General features: G+C 39.9%; 2 pseudogenes; both read right to left on the bottom strand.

Moving 5' to 3' along the window:
- Positions 1–3,381: 3,381 nt before the first annotated feature.
- On the bottom strand, positions 3,382–4,339 carry LOC107157613 (annotated as a pseudogene).
- Positions 4,340–6,271: 1,932 nt separating this feature from the next.
- LOC107133728 lies at positions 6,272–7,219 on the bottom strand (annotated as a pseudogene).
- Between the last annotated feature and the right edge of the window lie 482 nt (positions 7,220–7,701).

The raw sequence follows: 7,701 nt of genomic DNA, 5'->3' as shown, positions 1-7,701 counted from the left end.
TCTTCATTGTCTGATGTTCTATCTTCTAAGAGTTCTACTCTGCTGATAGTATTCTCAATTGAGTTTTTAAGTTGGTTTATTGCTTCCTGCATTTCTAGGATTTCTGTTTGTTTGTTTTTTATAACCTCTATCTCCCTGTATAGTTGATCTTTTGCTTCTTGGATTTGTTTATGTAATTCATTGTTGAAGTGATCATTCATTGTCTGATTTTGCTGTCTGATGTCTTCCTTGAGACTCCAGATCATCTGAAGCATGTATATCCTGAAATCTTTATCTGACATTCCATCTGCTATAGATATTACCTCTTCTAACGTTGAGTTGACCTGCATTGCTTGTGGTCCTTTCTTTCCTTGCCTCTTCATACTGTTCGCGTTTTTTTCTGCTTGGTGAATCTGTTGTGCTATCGAATTTTCCCCCTATATATTTATATTGCTCTTGTATAGTTGCAAAGTCTCCCTCGCAGGCGCGGGCTGTGGCGCTGCCCCTCCTCCAATTGGGGCAATGTGCCTACCACGCCAGCAGGCCGCTGGGCCTGTTCTGCTGTTCGGTAGCAGGTCTGCCTACCTTGCAGGCGTGGGCAGCGGCTCTGCCCCTCTGCGGGCCACTGGGCTTGTTCTGTCTGTCGGTTGCAGTTCTGGCCTGTTCTGTTGGTGGTCACAGGTCCGCCTACCTTGCAGGCGCATGGGGCAGCTGTGCCCCTCCTCGGGATGTTGGGCCTGGTCTGCTGGTGGGTCACAGGTCCGCCTAATGTGCATGCGTGGGGGGGGCGGCTCTGCCCCTCAGCAGGCCGCTGCTCCTGTTCTGCCAGTGGGTCTCAGGTCCACCTACCTTGCAGGTGTGGTTGGCAGCTCTGCCCCTCAATGGGCCACTGGGCCTGTTCTGTCGGTGGTCACAGTTCCGCCTACCTGCAGGCGTGGGGGGAGGGGGTAGCTGTGCCACTCAGAAGGCCGCTGGGCCTGTTCTTTGTGTGGTCACAGTTCCCCCTACCTTGCAGGCGCAGGGGGAGGTGGCGGTTCTGTCCCTCAGCAGGCCACTGGGCCAGTCCTGCTGGGAGTTCGGAGGTCCACCTACCTTGCAGGCGTGGTTGGCAGCTCTGCCCCTCCGCGGGCCACTGGGCCTGTGCTGTCAGTGGTCACAGTTCCGCCTACCTTGCAGGCGTGGGGGGAGGGGGCAGCTCTGCCCCTCAGCAGGCCGCTGGGCTTGTTCTTACAATTTTACATCTCAACAACAATATATCAACATTTGCTGATTTCTTTCTAGTTTTAGTTATAGCCATTTTAGTAGGCGTAATGATATGTTATTGTGCTTTTAAATAGAATTTGCCTAATGAATAAAAGTATCAAGCATATTTTCAGTTATTTGTTAGTGATTTGCATAACTTTTCAGAGAAATGCATATTCAAGTCCTTTGTCGCTCAAATAAAGATATGACACATAATAAGACAAATGATAAACTGATGAATTACTCCCTACCATATTCTTCAAAAGACTAGGAATGGAACCACAATGTAATTCAGTTTTCCTATTCCTTGGTATTTATCCAAAAGAACTCAATTTAGCACACTGCACTAATATAAGAACATCAATATTTATAGCTGCACAATACACAAAGCCAATTTATGAAACCAGCTCTCAGTACCATTCAGTAGATGAATAAATAAAGAAAATATGGTATGTATGTATGCACAATGGAGTTTTACACAGTCATAAAGAATAATGAAATTATGGGATTTGCAGGCAAATAATGGAACACCGTGCTAAGTGAAATAAGCCAGGATCAGAAATTCAAGGGTCAAATGTTTTCTTTAATATGCAGAAGCTATAGTAAAATAAGGGGAAAAGAATGTGTGTGGTGGGGGGAATCTCATGAAAATAAAAGGAAGATCTGTGGAGTAGAGGTAGGCAGGGATTGAGGAGGAAGGGAACAGCAATGATAAAAGGAATAAAATTGACCAAATTATGCTAAGCATGTAAGTAAATATACAATATGGAATTCTATTTTTGTTTATGTTTATAAATCATCAATTTAAAAACAAATAAATAGAAGGAAGACCAATAGAGTAGATGAAGGGGATGTGAGAATGAAGGAAAGAAAGGAAAGAGAAAATACTGGGAACTGAAATGGAGCAAATTACATTCTATGCATGTGTGATTATGTCAAAATTAACACCATTATAATGTGCAACTATAATGCAATAATAAGACATTTTTTAAAAGACCAGAAACAGAATCACCATATGACACTGCAATATTGCTCTTTAGTAATTATCCCAAAGAAATAAAGTCAGCATACTATAGTGACATATAATGCAAACACATTTTTAGATGTATATATACACAATACAAATTTTATTTATCTTTATGCCATTCCGAGGATTGAACCTAGTGCCTCACTCATGCAAGGCAAGTGTTCCATAACTGAGACACAACTCCAGTGTCTATATATGTTTTATATCAGTGCAATTCAGAATAGCCAATTTATTTAACCAATCTACCTGTCTGTCAATAGATGAATTCATAAAGAAAATGTGATAACACTATATATATATATATATATATATATATATATATATATATATATATATATATATATATACACACACACACACACACGCACAATGGAGTTTTATTCAGCCTTAAATAAGAATAAAATTATGACTTTTGCAGGAAAATGAATAAAAATTGAGAGTATTATATTAAGTGAAATAAGCCAGACTCACATGGTCAAGCATTATATATTTTCTCATATGTGCATGGTTAGAAAAAAGTGGGTGAAAAAATGGGGTTCTCATAAAAGTATAAGGAAGGCATAGAGCTGAGAAAGGGAATTCAGTGGCAGAAGAGGAGAGGAAAAGAGGAAGGATTTGGGAGTGAAAGTGACTAATTTTGTTATATGTGTGTACAAATATGACTCAATGAATCTCATTATTACATGTAATTATAATGCATCAATAAATATTAATTAAAATAGCTCCTATTTTATCAATAATTACATCAAAATAAAAGTACTATACACTCAGTTTAATAGTAGATATTGATAAATATTTGCTCTAACCATATTTAGTCAACATTATTTGAACATTCTAGTCATAGAAAATATATAATATAATAAATTGTAAATTCTTCAAATCTTCCCCTTGAATTTCTTGAAACGAATAGCTTCATTATGTTACTCTTGTCATGAGATTTTTGTGGGTAATACAGAGATTTCAAATATTAGCTCCACATATATTATTCAGAAGCTTTTGTTGCTGCCATAGCTTTCCTATGAAAATTGAAAAGATGCTACTGTATGTCTATTATTAACTTTTCATATTTGCAGTCACTGAACACTGCAGTGGGGTAACTATGTGGAGAAAATAAAAAGCATGTCTTCTCCATGTTAGTTGCTCTTGATGTTCAGCCTAAGCAACTTGCATAAGTCCTGCCTGAGCTCCTTGTTCTTGAGGGCATACACCATGGGGTTGAGAACAGGGGGTATAACATGTTTAGCACATTGAGTAGAACTGGGATGAGGGGAAGTTTCATTCCTCCACTATGAGTGATGGAAATGACAACAATGACAGTGTAGAAGAAAAGAATTAAGATGAGGTGGGAAGTGCAGGTATTTAGGGCCTTGGATGCAGCTTCTTTGGAGTTGAGCTTCAGTACAGACTTAAGAATCAAAACATATGATACAATAATCAAACTCAGATCACTTCCCATAATCAGCCAAGCCAGAAATATCTGATTGATACTGTTGATTTTCCTGTCATCACAGGAGAGGCTAGTGACTCCAAGATTAGTACAAAAACAGTGCTCAATTTGATTATGAAGACAGTAATTTTTCTGAGCAGCTAAGATGGGCACTGAAATTGGACTTAGACAGTTTCTAACTGCCATGAATAAGGTTGCTTTGATCACAAAGAGTCAGTCACAATTGTTGGATATCTCAGTGGTTGGCAAATGGCTACATACCTATCTATAGCCATGCAGACAAAGATGCCTGACTCCATGGCCACAAAACAATGGATGGCATACATCTGGGCAAAGCACTCAGGGAGGCTGATGGCCTTAGCATTAAACCATAAGATGGCCAAAATCTTGGGCATGATGGTGGTAGCCAGGCCCATGTCCACCACAGCCAGGATGCCCAGGAAATGGTACATGGGGTGATGCAGACTTGCCTCTTGGTAGATGGTGGTCAGGATCAGGATGCTGGCCCCAACGGTTAAGAGGTAGAGCAGAGCCAGGGGAAGTGAGAGCCAGTGCTGCCATCTGTGGATGCCTGGGAATCCCATCAGTATGAACTCAGAGACCTGGATCTGAGAGCTGTTGGAATCTCTGAGATCCTGGAACATCCTTTAGTAATAGGAAAAAAAAGCTGAATGTTACACCTCTTAAATATCAATCTGAGTGTGTTGGAAATTGTCTGACTCAGGATCATGATATTAAAGAGAATTTAGTATCCTTCAGGTTCTCATCCTTTCACTCCCTTTTTTTACTTCTTTCCTATGGAAAAGGAACTATAATAGAAGACACAATCCATTCATTTATTCAATAAACCATTTTAAAATTCCATCAACTTGGTAATATTTTTCCATGTTTTTAACTAAAGAACTGACTATTAGAGAAAATCAGGACTGTTAAAGATCATTCATGTTGTAGGTAATAATAGCAGCAGAAGATGAAAGTGATCTGATATCACAGTCTGACTGTGAGGTTTGGCTTTGGTAATTAATTGGTTACTTTAGAGATCTAAAGTGCAGACACAATAAAGTTTTTTTTTTTATGTATGAAACTTCTGTTGATGGAGGTTACATAATAATTTTTTAAAGTTATGTATTTTAGATATTACGAACTTGTATGTGTGTGTAGATATATATATTTAAACAAACATATTTTTAAGTCATAATTAATGATGGTGGAATTAAGCTAGACATATAGATGTGGTTTTAATAGTAAATATTTAGGTGATATTGGAGATTGAACCTAGGGCATCACATATACTGGGCAATCACTGCAACAATGGGCTACATCCCACCTCCTAATAATTAAAATTTTTATTCATAGATAACATGCATGCACAAATGTATGCACAGGCCGTGCATACATAAAGTTCTCTGCATGATTACACAGTGAAAACACTTGTTTAAACAAGAAACAGACCAGCTTCTCTTATACCCCACTGAAAATTGCTTTCTCCTTTCCTCATCCCCAAATATAAGCAAAATCCTAAGAGCTAAATGTAACATAAGCTTCATCTTTTATACAAGAATTCTAATACAGATTTTTAAACCCCCCCAAAATAAATAAAATAGTATAATATACCTGTCTCTTATCTTCAACATTGTCACTAATAGCTGAAAAATTGAATCTTTACTTGTTCATTTCTGTCTTAATCAGATTTTTTCTCCTGTGGCCAAAAACAACAACAACAACAACAAAAAACAAACAAACAAACAACAACAACAACAAAAAAAAAACGATGAGAACAACTTTGGAGGAGGAAAAGTTTATTTGGGGGCTCACAGTCTTGGAGGTCTCAATCCATAGATGGTGGCCTCCATTACTCTAGGCTAGGGGAGGCAGAACATCATGGAAGAAGTGTGTGCCAGAGACAAGCAGGTGAGAATAAAGCACCAGGAAGCAGAGAGTGAGGTCCACTCAACAGGAGCAAAATATTTACTTCATAGCCATGTCTCCAGAGATGCACCTCCTCCAGCTACACCCTACCTGCCAACATTTACCACCCAGTTAATCCCTATTAGGGAATTAATGTACTGATTCTGTTAAGGCTCTCATAACACAATCATTACACCTCTAAACTTTCTTGTATTGTCTCACTCATGCGCTTTCGGGAGACACCTCAAATCCAAACCATAACACTCTCTCTCAATAAATTTGACTTAAGAGTCAACTCTTAACTATTATGTGTTGATGTAACAAAAACAAGTAGAAAAAAAGGGGAAAACATAGATGCCCTTAGCTGATAATAGGATATATATAGCTGAGGTGCCATTTGTTGTATTTTCAAGAGTTTATATTAAGAGCTGCGGGCGCTTTGCTCCCATCTGCTTCCTCTTTCGCTTCGCTCTGGGCAGAGAAGCTGAATGTGTAATCAGCAGTGGATTGTAAGTACCCGAGGCAAAGAAAGCTCAATGCACCACACCTTTTTTTCTTTTTTTTTNGTTTTAAAATCCTGTCTCCAAGTTGTAGTTCTCAGCCCAATTTTCCATCAACTGATTATCAAGTCATCCTACATTAGGAAAGCAGAGAGTCTGATGCCCTTGTTACCACCCTTTCTTCAGTAATCTCTGGATTCCTTGCTTGATCTCCTGGGTTCTCACCCCATAAACAATGGGGTTTAGGGCTGCAGGGATGCCATGGTGAAGGACATTGAGCAAGATTGGTGCATCAGGAGAGACCTTTCTCTTGGCCACATGTGTGAGGACAAAGACCAGAAGAATGGTGCTGAAGAAGAGGATGAGGATGAAGTGGGAACCACAAGTGCTGAGGGCTTTGGCCACAGCACCCTCAGCCTTGAGTTTTAGCACATCTCGCAGTATGAGGATATAAGAGAGGAAAATGAGGATAAGGTCAGATCCCAGTAGAGTCCAGCCTCCAGCAAACTGGTAAAGGCGATTGAGGGTGACATCATCACAAGAGAGCCTGGAGACAGACATATTGGCACAGATACAGTTCTCAATGACATTTCTCCCACAGTAATAGAGTCATGCTGAGAGAATGGGGATGGGCATACATAAGAAGACATTCCTGGCCACAATGAAAATGACAGCCTTGATTACAAATTGGTCAGTGATGATGGATGGGTATCTCAGTGGGTGGCAGATGGCTATATAGCGATCAAAGGCCATTACCATGAATGTACAGGATTCCATGGCTAGAAAGCTATTCATGATATACATCTGAAGGAAGCAGGCAGAGAAGCTGATGAGCCTGAGGTCAAACCAGAAGATGGCCAGGACCTTGGGGATGACAGTGAGGCAGAGCACAATATCCAGCAGGGAGAGGAGGCTGAGCAGAAAGTACATGGGCTCATGCAGGGAGGCCTCCAGCCGGATGGTGATCAGAAGTACAGCATTGGCCCCCATGGCCAGGAGGAAGAGGAGACTGAGGGGCAGGGACAGCCAGAGTTGCCAGCCAGGAGATGTGACAAAACAATTCAGAAGGAAGTCTGAAATTCCAGTGGGGTCGGTGTCATTTTGGTGTGCCGCCATATTTAGTCATGGATTTTTACAACTTTCTATTAGTGATCTGTAAAATGAGGATAAAAATCATCTAATGACTCTAAGTACACGAAGATAAAACAACTTTCTTTATGTGGACACAATTTGTGGCAGTATATCCAGGCCATTTTTGTTTGTCTGTTTATCCATAATGCCATGGTAGTTGGGCTACTCCTATTACATTATACAGTGCAGAGGACTGAGATAATGTGATTTATTATAGGCTTGATTTAATCAATCTGAATGATTTACTCAGCTCTAGAAGCAAAGCACTTGTCCTTTTGCCTTCCCTCCTCTTTTAATCTTGGTTTGCAATCTGGATTGGTAGGCAAACATGCTGTACTATTCTAATCCTAATCCCGCTTTACACAGAAGGTTGGATACAATTAATTTCCAGAACCCCTTTAGGCCTTGCCAATAATTCCATGAAAATATGCTTGCCCATGAATCTTATAAAAATGAAATATACTTTA

This window comes from Marmota marmota, unplaced genomic scaffold, assembly GCF_001458135.2.
Source record: "Marmota marmota marmota unplaced genomic scaffold, marMar, whole genome shotgun sequence".
Classification (NCBI taxonomy): domain Eukaryota; kingdom Metazoa; phylum Chordata; class Mammalia; order Rodentia; family Sciuridae; genus Marmota; species Marmota marmota.
The sequence above is the reverse complement of the archived record's forward strand: the minus strand, read 5'-3'. Positions and strand labels throughout refer to the sequence as shown.